Raw genomic sequence first — 18,223 nt, 5'->3', positions numbered from 1 at the left:
AGGCAACCTACAAGAAAAGCATTTCACTGGGGGCTTGCTTACAGTGTCAGAGGGTCAGTCTGTAGCTGGGCATGGTGTCAGGCAGGCATGGTCCTGGAGCAGTAGCTGAGAGTTCCCATCTGACCCAGAGGCTCAGGCAGAGAACAAAGAGATGGTCTGGCATGGCATTTGAACCCTTAAAGCTTGTCCCCAATGCCACCCAGAGGTGAAAGGTCACACTCCCTGATCCTTCCAAAATAGTTCCATCAACTAGGGACCAAACATTCATATATATGAGCCTAGTGGGGGCCATTCTCTTTCACGCTCACAATGCTGACTCCTCATGGGGTGGAAGGCATGAGGCAGCCCTCCAGCTTCATTTCCTTCCTTCCTTCCGTCCTTCCTTCTGTCCTTCCTTCTGTCCTTCCTTCCTTCCTTCCTTCCTTCCTTCCGTCCTTCCTTCTGTCCTTCCTTCTGTCCTTCCGTCCTTCCTTCCTTCTGTCCTTCCTTCCGTCCTTCCTTCCTTCCGTCCTTCCTTCTTTTTGCATTTAAGATAAAGTTATTCATTTTCTCTGTCCTTTCTTCCTATATATTTTTGTTTGTTTATTTATTTATTTAGTTTTTTTTTTTTCTCTGTGTAGCCCTGGCTGTCCTGGAACTCACTCTGTCGACCAGGCTGGTCTCAAACTCGGAGGAACTCAGAAATCCGCCTGCCTCTGCCTCCTAAATGCTGGGATTAAAGGCATGTGCCACCACTGCCCTGCTTTTTTTTTTTTTTAAGATTTATTTATTTATTATATGTGAGTACACTGTAACTGTCTTCAGAAACCCCAGAAGAGGGCATCAGATCTCATTACTAATGTTTTTGAGCCACCATGTGGTTGTTGGGATTTGAACTCGGAACCTTTGAAAGAGCACTCAGTGCTCTTAACCGCTGAGCCGTTTCTCCAACCCTGTTTGTTTTTTTCAAGACAGGGTTTCTTTGTGTAGCCCTGATTACTCTGCAACTTACTTTGTAGACCAAGTCTGGCCTCAAACTCAGAGATCTACCTGCCTCTGCCTCCGGAGTGCTGGGATTAAAGATGCCACTGCCTCCACCCAGCCCTTCCTATGTCTTTTGAGACAGGGCCTCACTATGTACCGCAGACTGGCTGATCTTGAGCGAGGGGCGATCCTCTTGCTTTGGCATTACAGGAGTGTGAACCTCTGAGCTTACACGGACTCCGGCGCTGCTTCTGTTTCACTTCTGGGCCAGCCTCTGCCTTTGTCTTAGGAACCTTTGTTCTTCAGTGTGGGTCATGGTCACGAGTGGCAGAGAGGCTTGTGGGTGGGTTAGCCCTACCCTGTGCTCTGTAAGGATGGAGCTCATTGTTTATCTATGGGTGTTCAAAGCAGCAGTACTCTCTCTGTGTTGGAGAAGGGTTTGAGGTGGGGTCTCATTCTGTATCCTGATCTAAGACTCACTCTATATCCCAGGCTGGTCTTAAACTCACAGCAATCCCTCTGCCTCATCCTCCCCAATTCTGGGGTTACAGATGTGCATCACTATACTCATCAGAGCTTATACTCTGTTTTCTTTCTTTTTTTATTTTGTTTGTTTGTTTGTTTGTTGGATTTATTTTTTTCGAGACAGGGTTTCCTCTGTATAGCCCTGGCTGTCCTGGAACTCACTCTGTAGACCAAGCTGGCCTCGAACTCAAAAATTTGCCTGCCTCTGCCTCCTAGAGTGCTGGGATTACAGGCGTTCGCCACCACCGACCGGCTTTTTTTTTTCTTTTTTAAAAAAGATTTATTTATTTGTTATATGTAAGTACACTGTAGCTGTCTTCAGACACCCCAGAAGAGCTCATCAGATCTCATTACGGATGGTTGTGAGCCACCATGTTGTTGCTGGGATTTGAACTCAGAACCTCCAGAAGAGCAGTCAGTGCTCTTAACCACTGAGTCATCTCTCCAGCCCCCTACTTTTGTTCTTCTAAGTTCAGTGAAGCTTCTTTTATGGCCAAGTACACCTCCTGATCGACCCCCCGTGTGACTGAGAACCCAAGCTTCGCTGTTAGCTGCGGGTTTGTTCTCTAAATGTATTAGTGACTTTTCTCACTGCTGATGCAGAGTACCCAACAAAAACAACCCATGGAAAGGCAAGTTAATTTTGGCTCACAGTTTGTGGGTACTGCCAATCACAACAGAGACAGCATCATCATAGGAGCTGGAGGTGGCTGGTCACATTGTGTCAAGTCAAACAGCAGGGGGTAAAATTGCAAACACCCCTTTCTTCTTTTTACCCAGTCTGGGATCCCTTCTAGTGAATGCTAACATTTAAGCTGGGTCTTCCCACCTAGAAACCTAATCTGGGATCTCCCTCACAAACATGCCTAGGGGTTTGTCTTCTAAATGATTCCTGGTTCTCTCAAGTTGACAATCAATTGTAACCATCATAATCAAGTATCTATTGGGTCTTATTTTGCTTATTTGTTTGAGACAGCAGTGGCTGGCCTAAAGCTTGTCCTGTAGACCAGGCTGGCCTCAAACTTTGATCATTTTGCCTCCCTCTCCCAAGTCTTGGAATCAAAGGTATGCACCACCACACCTGGCTTCTATTGGGTCCACGTGGATAGTGTTGTTTAGACTTTCTACTTCCTTGTTGATTATCTACCTAGTTCTACTTCTGTAGTGCGGTACTGATGTCATATGGTGATACACACTTCTAGTCACAGCTACAAAGAGGCTGAGACAGGAGGATTACATTAGTCTAAGAATCCATGGCTAGCTTAACCAACACCATGACACATGGAAAACAGAAAGAACAGCCAGGCATGGTCACACACACTGTTATCTTGGCCCTTGGGAGGTAGAGGCAGAAGAATCACATGGTTTTCTGATTCCTCATTTATTTTTATGTGTATGGGTGTTTTGCCTGCACGGATGTCTGTGCACCACAGAGGCCAGAAGAGGGTACCTGGTACCCTGGGTTTACAGATGTAGTCAGTCACAATGTGGGTGCTGGGAATCAAACCAGGGTCCTCTGGGAAAGGAGCCAGTACTCCTAACTGATGAGCTATTTCCCCAGCCCTGAGAATTGCATTAAGTCATTAATCAATCAATTAATTAATTTCTTCATCATTCACTTATGTATCTTTATTTATTTTTGGAGACAGAGTTGCTCTGTGTAGCCTTGGCTGTCATGGAACTCATACTCCGGAGGGAGAGGCAGGAGAATCTTGGAGTTCAAAGCCAGCCTGGTCTACAGAGTGAATTCTAGGACAGCCAGGATTACACAGAGAAACCCTGTCTAGAATAAATAAGTAAATACATACATACATACAAACATACATACTTAAATAGATTTCTTACCCATCCCATTGTCTACTAACATTTCTTCCCCTCATGCCATGTTCTCGCTCCTAGTGCCTTACTCTTTTTTTTTTTAAGCTTTATTTATTTTATTTATATGAGTACACTGTAGCTGTTTTCAAACACACCAGAAGAGGGCATTAGATCCTACTATAGATGGTTGTGAGCCACCATGTGGTTGCTGGGAATTGAACTCAGGGCCTTTGGAAGAGCAGTCAGTGCTCTTAACCGCTGAGCCATCGCTCCAGCCCCAGTGCCTTACTCTTTACAACAGAGGTTCTCAGCCATCCTAATGCTGCAATTCCTTGACATAGAGTCTCATGTTATGATGACCCCACTGTGACTTTTTTTTTTTTGAGACAGGGTTTCTCTGTATAGTCCTGTCTGTCCTGGAACTCACTCTGTAGACCAGGCTGGCCTCCAACTCAGAAATCCACCTGCCTCTGCCTCCCAGAGTGCTGGGATTACAGGTGTGCGCCTCCACCACCTGGCCACTCGTGACTTTTCATTGCTAATCCATAACTAATTTTGCTACCATTACGAGTTGTAATGTAAATGTCTGATATGCAGGATATCTCACACGTGACCCTCTGTGAAAGGGTCACTCGCACGCCAAAGGAATCGAGACCCACAGGTTGAGAACTGCTGCTTTACCACCATGGGACTCAGTTAATAGTTTTCTTTAGGTCTTGCTCAAAAGCTTGTGCCTGTTTAATATGGCAGTTGCCCGACCTCTATTATCCCTAATCTTCTTACACCGCTTTTATTTATTTATTGTAAAAGGTAAGCTAGTTTTGGCTGGGAATGTAGTTTAGTTGGTAGAATGCTTACTGAGTATACGTGAAACCCTGGATTCAATGCTCAGCACCTTAAGTACCGTGTGTGGTGACTCGCCACATCAGGAATTTAGTGGCTCTGTAGAAGCAGAAGGTTCAAGGTCATCCAGAGCTACTTTGTGATTTTTGAGGCCAGCTTGGGCTAGAGACTTTATTTCAAAAAGAAGAGGGGTAAAGTGGGAATTTCTGGTTTCCTTGGAGACTCAGTGTGTTATGTGATGTTTTTCTGCAAACTCTCCCCTGAGAAGATGTTTCGCTGAAGCAGGCACGTGAGAGGATGGTTTGCTAAGAAGGGACACATGGTGGTGTTTTTCTGGAAGCTGCCTGGTGAAAGGACATGTGATTATGTTTTGCTGGAGCAGATACTTGAAAGGATACGTGATGTTCAGAAAGTGTATAAATATAACCCAGCACACTGGGCGATGCTCTTGCTTGGTTTGCCTTGCAACCCTTTGCTGGGCTTTGTTGGGCTTTGCTAAGTCTGGTCTTCACTGACAATGCTCTTGCATTGGTTCACCCTGCTTTCTTCCCTCACCTTTGCTTGTTGTGACTTCACAGAGAGAAATGCACCAAACAACTTCTGGTTGTGTTCCAGCTGCTTCTTGCTGCTTCCACGGACTTGTGTCTATCGGTGGAGTCTCGAAGTTTCTTCTTGACCAAGCTGCCATTGCTGGTCCATGTTTGGTATTTTGCTAGTGGATTGGGCTGCTGACAATGCAGGTTGGAATCGCCTCAAAGAACTATTTCTAACCCCCCATTTCCTATTAACCTTCTTTCCCCCACCTCTGGTGGATGGTGGGCTAGAAGGGAGGCTGAAGCATTAAAGAACTATAATTAAAGTAGGTTTTGAAAAATCTGGGACTACAGAGGGGCTGGAGAGATGGCTTCATGGTTAAGAGTGTTGACTGTTCTTCCAGAGGATCCAGCACCCACACTGTGGCTCACTAGATCTGAAATTCCAATTGCTGGGTATTTGATGCCCTCTTCTGGCCTCTGAGGGAATTAGGCACATGTGTGGTGTATAGATGTGCAACTAAAATACTGTGTGTGTGTGTGTGTGTTAACTTATTTTTATGTATTTTTTTTTGAGATAAGGTTTCTCTTCGTAACCCTGGCTGTTCTGGAACTTCCTCTGTAGAGCAGACTTGTCTCGAATTCAGAGATCTACCTGTCTCTGTCTCCTGAATTCTGGGATTAAAGGCCTGTACCACTTCAACAGACTTTATGTGTAATTTTTGTTACATTATGTGTATGGGTAGTTTTGCCTATGTATTATATGCATGTCTGGGGTCTGAGGGGGCCATGAAAGAGCATCAGGTCCCCTGGGACTTGAGCAACAGTGGTTAGAGCTGCCAGGTGGTTGCTGGGAGTCGAATAGGGTCTTCTGGAGAAGCAGCCAGTGCTTCCAGCTACTGAGCCTTTTTTCTGCTTTTGTTTTATATATATATTCCTCTCTCTCTCTCTCTCTCTCTCTCTCTCTCTCTTCCTTTTTCTTTCCTAGATGGGTTTCTCTGTGTGGCCCTGGCTGTCCTGGAACTCACTCTGTAGACCAGCAGGCTAGCCTTGAACTCAGAAAATCCATCTGCCTCTGCCTCCCAAGCACTGGGATTAAAAGCGTGCACTACCACCACCCAGCTATGTTTTTTGTTTTTGTTTTTTGTTGTTTGTTTGTTTTTAAATTAACTCCATTCAGCATACAGCAAAGAGCTGTAGGCATGGTGATTGTTCAGTCTCCAGCCCAGGACAAGTGGCAGAGATGCATATTTAATATATCAATGTGGACCTGGGCCTCCAGATTCTCCCAGCATCCCTCAGTGCTTACCGGTTACAGGGTAGGGCTGACATACTCTTCCCTCTACCCTGAGCTTTCCATCCCAGGAAGAGCCCCTCCCCCACAGGCTCTTCGCTATACAGCCCAGACACTTTGGTTGCCTACCTTCTTTTGCTCCTTTTGTTCTTCTGGCTGCTGTACTTGGTTCTGCTCTCTCCTCCCCCCTCTCCCCACAAGGTTTAGCATCATTACCACTTTGGACTCTCCCAGATGCCTCTGCCTCTGGCTATGTTCTCCCGTGTATCCATAAACTCCTCTGCCATGCCTAGGAGCAGTCATGTCCTTTCCTTTCCTTTGTATTTCTTTTTTTCCTCATTCAACAATGATTCCTCCTTCTGGTCTGCTTTATTATTTCACTCAGAGCACTGCCTTGTAGCTTCTAGCATGGGCATTTATACAGCGAACAAACACGATTACTTGTAGTGTTTGCCATTTGTCCTCTTCAGCACACTTACATTCTAAGCTGCTCAAGTGTAGGATTGTTGCCTGTTGCACACACCATGCTTAAAATAGCTTCTGGCACAGGCAAGGTGCTCACACAGCAAATGCCAACTGAATGAACACATCGATGCCCTCTCTCCAAGGATTAAGATCCTGCAGCTTTGTAACCAGCATTCTGACTTCCTCCTTGGGCGCAGCAGAAGTTTTGTTGCGTGGGTTTTCTCATCGAGTGGCCCTCCTGAACTACCAGGTATGTTCTATTCTTCTCACAGGCCCTTGCAAGTCTGCCATTCTGTAGAGGTGTTCCTTTCACCCAGAATAGCTTTTCTCTGCAGAGAAGCCTGGAGATGTCACAGACACCCTTTGAGGCCTGGATTGAGCACTAGTAACACTGAAATGCCTACTCCAGTTACCTGAGACTTTTGGTTTTCCCTGAAACTTCCAGAAGGCTTGGGGGCACAGATGCAGCCCAGCAGCCATTGCAATGAACTGTACTGAAGTGCCTATCTGTGTGTCTTAGCGTGTTTGACCTCATGTGCGCTGACGACTCTTCCAGAGGTTCTGAGAACAATTCCCAGCTTACAATCATCTGTAATGGAATACAATGCCCTCCTCTGTGTGTGTCTGAAGACATCAACAGTGTACTTACATAAAAATAAATAAATTTTGACAAAAAAAAAAAAAGAAAGAAAGAAAGAGAAAAAAAAAAGAAAGGCAACCTAGGAACGCGGGAGTATCTCAACTTCCCCACCTGTACCTTCCTGGAGCAACCTCTAGAGGGCAGCCTCATACTGCGCTTGCCTTTTCTACCACAGTCCCTCTGGATGCTGGCATGAGTTGGTGGCTGGATCGGTGGGCAGATGAATGGACAAGTCAGTGGGGTGGGTACAGTCCACTTGGGTTTTTGGGGTTAGCAAATTCTGGAGAAGGACTCTAACCCAGCTACTTTAGCAATGGCAATACTATTGACCCACTCCTTGGCTACATAGTCTGAGGTTTGGGGACCATGATTGAAACCTGGGAAAGTTATTGGCTTCAAAATGAAAGAAAGAAAGAAAGAAAGAAAGAAAGAAAGAAAGAAAGAAAGAAAGAAAGAAAGAAAGAAAGAAAGAAAGAAAGAAAGGAAGGAAGGAAGGAAGGAAGGAAGGAAGGAAGGAAGGAAGGAAGGAAGGAAAGAAAGAAAGAAAGAAAGAAAGAAAGAAAGAAAGAAAGGAAGGAAAGAAAGAAAGAGAAAAAGAAAGTCACATTATAGAATTAAACAAAGATTAAATAAATAACTCTATTATCCTGCCAGCTGCAATTCCATTTGTATAAAGCTTGTGTATACGCCACATTGCATGTGGGATGTGAGTGTGTCTTATTTATTTAGAAGTGTCAAGCCATGCTGGGGTGCCCCAAATAGAGCAGAACTGAGTTAGACTGCAGACTGCCACAGAGGCCTTTGGACTTAAAGACAGTCTGGCTTGAGTTTATCCCCTCCTCCCAGGAGGACATCGGCCAAACCTCCAGCATTGGGGACAGAGACTCTGCTCTCTCAGGCGTCTTCCTTGACCCCAGGCTAAGGCTGGGAGGGAGATTAGCACGGGCTCAATGCCAAGGAGAGACTGAGGAGGCTCTGTCATCTGGGATCCTGGCTCAGGAGGTGGGATGGAGACCGGATGAGAACAGAGAAGCCCTCTGCCCGTTAGCAGGCTTTGTACTCATTTGTCCTTTTCTCTTCCAAATCAGATGATGCTATGTCATGAGGAGCCCAGCACATGCCAGTGCCTCTGTGTTAGACTCTCAGTCCACAAAACTGAAGCCAAAATGCTTTCTGGGTTGGTTTGTTTTTGTTTTTGGAAGTGCTGAGTGAACCCAGAGAGTCTGTCTGTCTTTCTTTCTTTCTCTTTCTTTCTTTCTTTCTTTCTTTCTTTCTTTCTTTCTTTCTTTCTTTCTTTCTTTCTTTCTTTCTTTCGTTTGTTTTCGAGACAGGGTTTCTCTGTGTAGCCCTGGCTGTCCTGGAACTCACTCTGTAGACCAGGCTGGCCTCGAACTCAGAAATCTGCCTGCCTCTGCCTCCCAGAGTGCTGGGATTACAGGCGTGTGCCACCACCACCCGGCTGTGGCTTCTTTTCTTAACAAAACAAAACAAAACAAGGGGCTGGAGAGATGGCTCAGCAGTTGGGAGCACTGACTACTCTTCCAGAGGTCTTGAGTTCGATTCCCAGGAACCACATGGTGGCTCACAACTATCTACAATGAGATCTGCTGACCTCTTCTGGTGTGTCTAAAGACAGTGACTGTGTACTCATATAAATAAAATAAATAACCTTTAAAAAAACAAAAAAACAGTATTAAGAGAGCCAGGGAGAGTAAAGTGTTTATTGTAGAAGCAAGAACAACTTAGTTCAAATCCCCAGCACTTGTAAAAAGCCAGAAGTCAGGTATGGAGGGGTTCCCTTGTCAATCCGCTATTAGTAGGCAGATGCAGGAGGATCCCATGGACTTTCTTGCCAGCAAGTCCAGCTGATCAGTGAACTTGTTTCAGTGAGAAAACATCCCCCCAAAAATCAGGTGAAGAGTCCCAGCAGGGAGTACTGTGCTTCAGGCGGACTTGGAGTCTGGATTCCCAGTATCCATGTACATGCCAGATGGATGCTGGAGTTCACCTCTAACCCTAGTGCTTAGGAGGTGAAGACAGGGATCCCTGGAGTAAATGGATCACTAGACTAACCTATTGGCAAGCTCTGGGTTCAACGGAGAGATCCTGCTTCAACATATAATTGTGAAGATTGACTCTTCATGTTAACCTCTGGCCTCCATAGGTAACTGCACACTCACACAAACAAGCATACAGTACTTGTGTGCATGCACACACACACACACACACACACACATAAACATCACACACACATACCACATGAACATGCCATACACATGTAATACACACATACACCCCACATTCACAAATGCCACATGCATATGCCATGCACACAGCACATAAACACATACACACATATACCACACACACACACACACACACAGAGAGAGACACACACACTTTAAAAAGAGCAGAATCAGGCTGAATAGGAGAGAGAAAAATACATGGCATGTCCTTCCAGCCATACAGAGACCACTGGGCATTACCACCTCTATCTTACACATGAAATGACTGGCATTCCCATGAGGGTCCTAAGATGGCCACCATGGTGAATCTGGGCTCGTATTATCTTTCTCTTTGTCCTCTTGGTAACCAACCCTCAGGGTCTTATGGGTTTACTTTCCAGAGTAAGACACTTAAGTGCAGACAGTCTAAGTGAATGAATAAATGGGAGTCAGGATTCAAGGCTGTCTCACTTCAAAGCCAGGGCTCCCATCTCCCATCTGACATAATATCCTCTTTTTTTTTTTTTTTTGTTAAAATTTTATTTTATGCAAGGGTATTTTGCCTGCACACATATGCACATCCCCTGGAACCAGAGTTGCAGACAGTTGTGAGCTGCCATGTAGGTGCTGGAAATTGAACCTGGGTCCTCTAGAGGGATAGCCAGTGCTCCCAACCACTGAGCCATCTCTCCAGCCCCCAATACCTTCCTAAGTGGCCTGCCCAGTTGAATTTACTGAATGCTTAAGATGCATGCTATAGAGGCTGGTGTGAGGTACACACTTAGCAATGGGGTGGTGGTGGCACGAAAGCAGGAGGACTTCAGTGTAGACCCTGCCCTTCTTCCAACAAAAGAACACAAGGGCTAGAGAGATGGCTCAGCGGTTAAGAGCACTGATGGCTCTTCCGAAGGTCCTGAGTTCAAATCCCAGCAACCATATGGTGGCTCACAACCATCCATAATGAGATCTGATGCCCTCTTCTACAGTGTCTGAAGACAGCTACATAGTATTCACATATAATAAATACATATTTATTTAAAAAGAGAAAGAAAAGAACACAAAAGAAGAAACAAAGTGTCACACAGAAACTAGGCAGAGTGTCTCACCAAGTACCCTGTTATCCAGAGGCAAGAGGGTTAGAAGTTCAAGGTTATTCTTGGCTACGAAGTGAGTACAAGGCCTGTCTGGAATTCCTGCAAACATGTCTAAACACACACACACACACACACACACACACACACACATACACACACCACAAAACAAACAAACAAACAAAAACCCATGAAACATCTCCCTAAACGACTGATGGATTGATTGATTGGGTCTGGCTGTGTCTGTATGTCTTTGTGTATATGTGAACCATGCTCTGAGTGTGGAGGTCAGAAGACAACTTGTAGCAAATGTGGTTTTCAAGGATAGAACCCTCAGGTCCTCGGCTTTGGCAGTGAGCATCTTCATTGGCTGACCCATTTTGCCAGCCCCACCCCATTCTATGCTGGGCTGGGGGTTGAAGCCAGAGCCTTGAGTACACTGGAAATTTGCCAATTGAGTTACACGCCAAACTCCCATTATAAATCCTTTGCATGTCATAATTCATGTGGCTGAATAGGGGATTATGGTGGGTGTTTATTTGTTTGTAGCTTGTTTAAGATTTCTCAAGCTGGCTGGTGATGGCACATGCTAATCCCAGCCTTCAGAAGGGAGGCAGAGGCAGGTGGATCACTTGAGTTCAGAGGCCATACTAGTCTATAAACTGAATTCTAGGACTTGCTAAGCTATACAGGGAAACCTTGTCTCAAAAACAAAAAACAAACAAAAACAAGCAAAAAAATCAAACAAACAAAACAGAGCAGGGGAGGTGGCTGGAGAGATGGTTCAGAGGTTAAGAGCAATGGCTGCTCTTTCAAAAGTCCTGAGTTCAGTTCCCAGCAACAACATATAGTGGCTCACAACCATCTGCAATAAAATCAGGTCTCTCTCTCTCTCTCTCTCTCTCTCTCTCTCTCTCTCTCTCTCTCTCTCTCTCTCTCTCTCTCTCTGGATTTTTGGATTTGTTTTTTTCGAGACAGGGTTTCTCTATATAGCCCTGGCTGTCCTGGAACTCACTCTGTAGACCAGGCTGGCCTCCAACTCAGAAATCCACCTGCCTCTGCCTCTGCCTCTGCCTCCCAGAGTGCTGGGATTACAGGCGTGTGCCCGGCTTATAATCTTAAAGAAAAATTCTTTACTGGGTCTGAAGAAGAGATGGCTCATAGTTGAGAGCACTGGTTACTCTCACAGAGGAGCTAGGTTCAGAGCTCATAACTGTCTGTAACTTTAGTTCCCTAGGGCCCAATATCCTTTCCTTGTCTCTTTGGGTACCAGACATGTGCAGATATGCATACAGACAAAACACCTATACCAGTGCATAGGAGCAATTTCCTGGGCCTGAGCCAATTTCTGGTGAGCTTTTGCTGTTCTTTTGGTTTTGTTTTTAGTTTTTATTTATTCTTTGTTAAATTCATACATGAATACAATGCACTTGGATCACATTTCCCCTCATTCCCCATTCCAACTCCTCTTACCTTTCACAAGCCCATCCAAAGTTCATGTCTTCCCATATGTTCTTTCTCCTCTTCAGATTTGTGTGTATGTGTGTGTGTGCATGCATGTGTGCATCTACAGAGGACAGAGGTGTCAGAGCCTCTTGAAGTTCTGGGGCTATAGGCACTTACGAGCTGCTCAACAGTGGTTGGTTGCTGGGAATTAAATTTGGGTCCTCCTCAAAACTAGTTTACTGCTGAGTCACTAGCACCTTCATATATACGTATATATACATGTATATAGGTATAAGCACATACCCATACCCACATATACATATGTATATGTATATATACAGGTGTGCATATATATGTGTATATATGTACACACACATATGCATATATCATGGGACATATGGACATATGGAGTCTCCACCTATACATATGATAAATGTATATAAGTGTGTGTATATATATATATAATTCCATATATCCATATGGCCCATGATATATATGTGTGTGTATGTATATATGTATGCATATATATACATACAAATACACAGATACACAAATATATACACACACATATCATGGGCCAGATCCATGAAGAAAACTAAGTACAGACTTTTCTATTGTAGGAGTCTGAATAGAAATGGTTCCCATAGGCTCATATATATATTTTTATTCGATATATTTTTTATTTACAGTTCAAATGATTTTCTGGCTCCCCACTTCCCGAAAGTCCCATAAGCCCTCTTCTCTCCCCCTGTTCCCCCATCCACCCCTTCCCACTTCCCTGTTCTGGTATTCCCCTATACTGCTGCGCTGAGTCTTTCCAGAACCAGGGGCTACTCCTCTGTTCTTCTTGGACATCATTTGATGTGTGGATTATGTTTTGGGTATTCCAAGTTTCTAGGCTAATATCCACTTATCATTGAGTGCATACCATGATTGATCTTTTGAGACTGGGTTACCTCACTTAGTATGATGTTCTCCAGCTCCATCCATTTGTCTAAGAATCTCATGAATTCATTGTTTCTAATGGCTGAATAGTACTCCATTGTGTAAGGCTCATATGTGTTAATGTTTGGTCCCCAGTGAGTGAACAGCTTGGGGAGGATCAGCACGTGTAATCCTGTTGGAATAGATGTGTCTTGCTGGAGCAGGTATGTCGTTGAAGGTGGGCTTTGAGGTTTCAAAAACTCACACCAGGCCCAGTCTCTATTCTATCCTCCTCGCCAGCTGCCCCCTGTGGATCAGGATGTGACTGTCTCAGCTACTGCTGCCATATCTGCTTTCTGCTATGATGATTATAAACTAACTCTCTAAACTGTGAGCAATCCCTTCAAATAAATACTTTCATAAGCCTTCGTCATGGTGCCTCTTCACAGCAATAGAACAGGAATTAAGATGGCTTTTCTTGGTTACCCGCTAGAACCCAATGGGAAGACCCTATTGGGCTGAAGACTCCAGATACTGATCATAGGACATGAAAAACTGAGCTGGTTCTGAGTTGGAAGAGTCTTCCCAACTGGCTAGCCTTCGTAGTGACGAGTGAGTGCTTTGCTTGCTACAAAGGGGAGAAAAAGATGTCAACAGTCTCACCCACTGTGAGTTCTGGGAGCTACAGTCATGAGCAGCCTGGCAAGATGACTTCATTGGCCCAATAGTGGCGTGAGAACTATGGGGATAACCAACAGCTTTCTGACTGACTTCAGGTCCTCTCCACAGGAGAAACAAAATGTCTAGTCCTGAAAACCTGGCTAAGAACCAGTGGCTGCGGAGGTCACAGACCCTGCCACTTTTTTTTTTTTTAAAGGGACAAATTCTCAAATTGTCTTCTACTTATTCTTATACCCACAGATTAGTGAATTTCTATTTTAAAGATACCTCCAGACCCAACACTAGCCGATCCCTGTCTCTACAGTACTCAATTTTTCGGCTGAGTGGGAGTAGAAAGAACTATGAAACCACCCAGAAGGAATGAAAGGGGGTGGGAGGAGAGGTGTGGTTTTGGAAGAGATGCAGTCTGACTTACCAGGTATTTGGGGAGGAGCCAATATCTGACCTTTCTAGGATCTCTTTCGGAAGCTAGACCCTGGTGCAGAGGTAAGCTGGGCAGGGCTGGAGAGACAGAATCAGCTCAGAGGTTGAGCATTTCTTGTTTTTCCAGAGGATAGGTTTGGCCTGGTTCTCAGCATCTATGATGGTTGGCTCACAATGACACTCCATTCTGGCTCCCAAGTGTGTTTGTGTTTGTATATGCACTCCTGACACATATACACATAAATGTGGAGAGCCTTATTGAGGTGCCGTGCTGCCTGGCAGTAGCCTGACATTGACCAAGGACAAGGGCTCAGGCAGGAATCTGACATTAGGGCATAATAAGTAAGTAGGTTACAAAAGAAGCAAGCTTCAGGCAAGATTTTGGGCTTGGACAAGGAAGTAGGCTCAGGTACTTTGGTCATCCTTGCACACCCTTGGAAACAACTGTCCCTGAAGTGATGTGGGACTTTGCTTACTGCCTTGACAATTTTTGTTTGTTTGTTTTTTTGGATTTGGTTTTTTCAAGACAGGGTTTCTCTGTATAGCCCTGTCTGTCCTGGAACTCACTCTGTAGACCAGGCTGGCCTGGAACTCAGAAATCCACCTGCCTTGGCCTCCCCGGAGTTCTGGGATTACAGGCGTGTGCCACCACCGCCCGGCCTGCCTTAACAACTTTGTGTTTACCATTTTGCTTATTCCTCATTGTACTGCTTTTGACCTTAATTCCTGCATGTAATTAAATCAGTATAAAAATGGATTGAAAATTATTAAACCCGCCCTTCAGTCTTAGAATTGACTGGGGTCATGCTGCAGTTTTGTCTAATTGTCTCTTTCTTTTCAATCCCCACTCCTGCGCTGGAGAACCTGTTGACTGACTGAGCAGGCTTGGTCACATAACAAATCAAATCAAAAATCAAATCAAATCTTGATGTTTGGTAGTAAGTTACAGCCTCTAATGGCTGAGGTATATTTCCAGCCCTAAAGTAAACTTTTTTTTTCTTTTTTTTCTTTTTTTAAGTGAGCTGGAAAAGTTGGGCTGACCCGTCCAGCAGCTCCAGTTATTCAGGGTTCCGAAGAGGTGCTACCTGAGGGTCAAAGGGGGGAGAGAAGAAGGAGACCAGGAAGGGTTCAATTGTCGAGGTCTCTTTTAATTTTCCTGGGTTCACAGGTTATAAGGCTTTCAGAGGACGAGCTTGCCTCAAGGTAAGAACAAAGGAGGGAGGGGCAAAGACATTCTTGGCAGGTTTCAGCAGGAAGAGATAAGGGTTGTCCGGTGGAGAAGTCTGATGTTTGTGCAAGCAGGAACATCCCGCGGTTATCTCAGAACTTCCCTGTTCGGCAGTTCGTGGGGGAGAGGCTCTTCTTTGTTTTACTCAGGACCTTTGCCCTGCCAGCCCTCCGGGCTGTTGGTGAGGGTCCTTTATGGCTTTCCATATTGGGCCACAGGCAAAGAGAGTTACAGAGTATGAGCTTGGGGCGGTGTGAGGTGAGAGAGGTTCTGGGAAGCTGCTCTTATCTCCAGGGATGCAGGTGAGCCGTTGCCACTTGCAGGGAATTTCCTGGACTGTGAATGTTACTGGGGAGAAGATAAAGGTTGAGTGGAAGGAGGCTAGCCTCAGGTTCCTCTTCTCTCATCCCTCTACAACTGGGCTCCACCCTTTCCCTGGATGGCGCTGAAACCCCACACCTCATAGCCCAGCCTCTCCCTAGGCCTCAGCCCCCTCACTTATAGAACTCATTTATGATCATTGTTCAACACACAGCACACTGAAGTGACCAGTGATGAGTCCAAGGCTCAGAGATGTGTACTTAGGAGCAGAAACAAAGTGCAGGGACAGTCACTCTTCCTGAGGAACAGTTAGAAGGACAAAACAGGCATGTGCCAATATAAATAAATAAATAAATAAATAAATAAATAAATAAATAAATAAATAAATAACTGGGCACAATAAGCAAACAGCCAGGCATAGAGTCTCACACCTACATTCTTAGCATTTGCAGTCAAGCTTGAGGCAGGGAGGAAAGCCATGAGTCCCAGGACAGCCTGGCCTGCACAGTGAGTTCCAAGCAGGTTGGGGCTACAGTGTGAGATAAAGGTGCATGTCTTTAATCCCAACAATTAGGAGGCAGAGGTGGGTGGATCTGAGTTTAAGGCCATCCTGGTTTACAGAGCGAGTTCTAGGATAGCCAGGGCTGCACAATGAAGCCCTATCTCAAACAACAACAACAAAAGTGAAACAAATCAAAAACCCTAATACACACACACACACAAACAAGCTGCTTATTTTCTTGTCTAGCTAATTGTGAGGAGAAAAAGTATCAATCTTGGGAAGAATATATGCTTAACTAGTTTGTATTTTATTACTCTTTAAAGTATTCTATAGCTGTAGAGACTGTTTATGATTAAACATATTTGTGGTTAGTGCATGAACTGTTCTTGCAGAGTATTGAGCTAGACTCTCAGCACCTGTATTTGGTAGGTGACTCACAAACACCTGTCTGCCAGTTCTAGGGAATCTAATGCTCCTCCTTGTAGCCTCCATGAGTATCTGCACTCACATCCACATACACTGTAGCCTTAGAGGTTTCTTTTCTTTTTTTTTTTTGTTTTTGTTTTTGCGTTTTTATTTTTTTTCCCCAGGACAGGGTTTCTCTGTGTAGCCCTGGCTGTCCTGTAACTCACTTTGTATACCAGGCTGGCCTCAAACTCAGAAATCTGCCTGCCTCTGCCTCCCAAGTGCTGGTACTAAAGGTGTGCGGCTGCTTTTTTTTTTTTAAAGATGTATTTATTTATTGATCTGTGACTGTTTTTAATTATCTTTCTTAGTGTTGATAACTTACAAACTATCTTATTTTCATCTTTCCATCTAGTAAGTTGGCAAAGAGTGCCATTCCCAATCACATGTAAACAAAATTTCTAGTTATATGTGTTTCTAAATGAGTATTTAAGGACAATTCTGAATTACAGCTTAGTCTTAGATAATAGAGAATGTAAAAGGCCTAACTGGCTTGTTCCTAAAAGCATTTTAACTTCTAAAACAACTATAAAGAAGTGTTAAATACTCTTTATTTGATACCATACATAAACCACATAAATGCCTTTCAGTGGTAAAAGACAGCATCCTTGATGTAGGGAATTCTAATTAAAACAGCATTGCCAGGAATAGACACTTGCTTCCTGGTGTTCAGCCATTGTCTGTAAGAGGCCAGCGAACACAAACTGAAACACAGGTGAGTCTTCTTGTTTCTGAGACAGTGATAGGATTTTCCCAGTGTTTAAACATATTCATATGCCCACTTAAATAAATCTAAGTATAAAACCATTTAATAGGTCTGAGATGACATCCCATATTTACGGAAAGTAAAACATTAATAATTAAGTCCAATCTTATCTTGAGAAAGGGAGAGCAGTGATAGCATGGATACAACTGGAATTGTTGTTTTAAAAAAGATCATATCCATGTTACGACACGTCCAGTTTTACTTAAATCAGGACTCTCCAACAAAAACATTGTTAGCCATTCATGATCTGAATTTGGTGTATGAATAAAACTATGGTATACAGTAAAAGCCATGAGACTTTCATTTTGTAATAAATAAGGTAGTGGAATGACTCATTGGTAGCCTTTTTAAGATAGGCTATTAAGTCCTGCCCTTTCTCCCTTCTTCTTGATCCCAGTGAAGACCATTTTTGTTCCAGGGATGTACTTTTTGGGATTCTCCAAATCCTCCATCAGGGCATCCTCTCCCCAGGGGATGCCTCTGTCCTTGTTGGCCTCTGTGTAAGAGAATCCTGCAGCCTGACCCGTCTTCCACCCAGACAGACCCTGGAGATCTGGTCCAGTCTTAGCTTGCCTCCCTTTCCCACAGCGTGGCTCTGGGCACACTCTGAACAAAAATCTTCTTGCCTTTTTCAACATCACCCATTTTTAATTCACTCTGGTCTGGTCAACACCACAGACATAAATGTTCGGACTCTAAGACAGACGTCTTGCTTTCTCTCTCTATCATACACACAGTTTTCTGCTTGCATGTATGTCTGCATGTCAGAAGAGGGCACCAGATCCCATGACAGATGGTTGGGAGCCACCATGAGGTTGCTGGGAATTGAACTCAGGACCTCTGGAGGAACAGTCAATGCTCTGCAATGCCTCTCTCAATGAGGTGAAGAACAGTGGAGAGGCGAAACCAAAGAAGCTTTGGCATGGCTAGCTATGTGAGTGTGCTGTCCCTGTCTGCTGGGTCCTACTTACAGTCTCTCCAAACATCACGTGTCCTCTGATGGGTCTGCATCACATGACACAAGCAGAAATTTCTACTTCAATATACACGTACACAAAATAAAGTTTTAT

At 44.4% G+C, this 18,223-nt stretch overlaps 1 pseudogene; it reads right to left on the bottom strand.

Moving 5' to 3' along the window:
* Window positions 1–17,385: 17,385 nt before the first annotated feature.
* On the bottom strand, window positions 17,386–17,798 carry LOC127694347 (cytochrome c, somatic-like; annotated as a pseudogene).
* Between the last annotated feature and the right edge of the window lie 425 nt (window positions 17,799–18,223).

This window comes from Apodemus sylvaticus, chromosome 10 (genome assembly GCF_947179515.1).
Source record: "Apodemus sylvaticus chromosome 10, mApoSyl1.1, whole genome shotgun sequence".
NCBI classification, from domain to species: domain Eukaryota; kingdom Metazoa; phylum Chordata; class Mammalia; order Rodentia; family Muridae; genus Apodemus; species Apodemus sylvaticus.
Note: the sequence above shows the minus strand (reverse complement) of the source record. Positions and strands in the feature narration are given on the sequence as shown.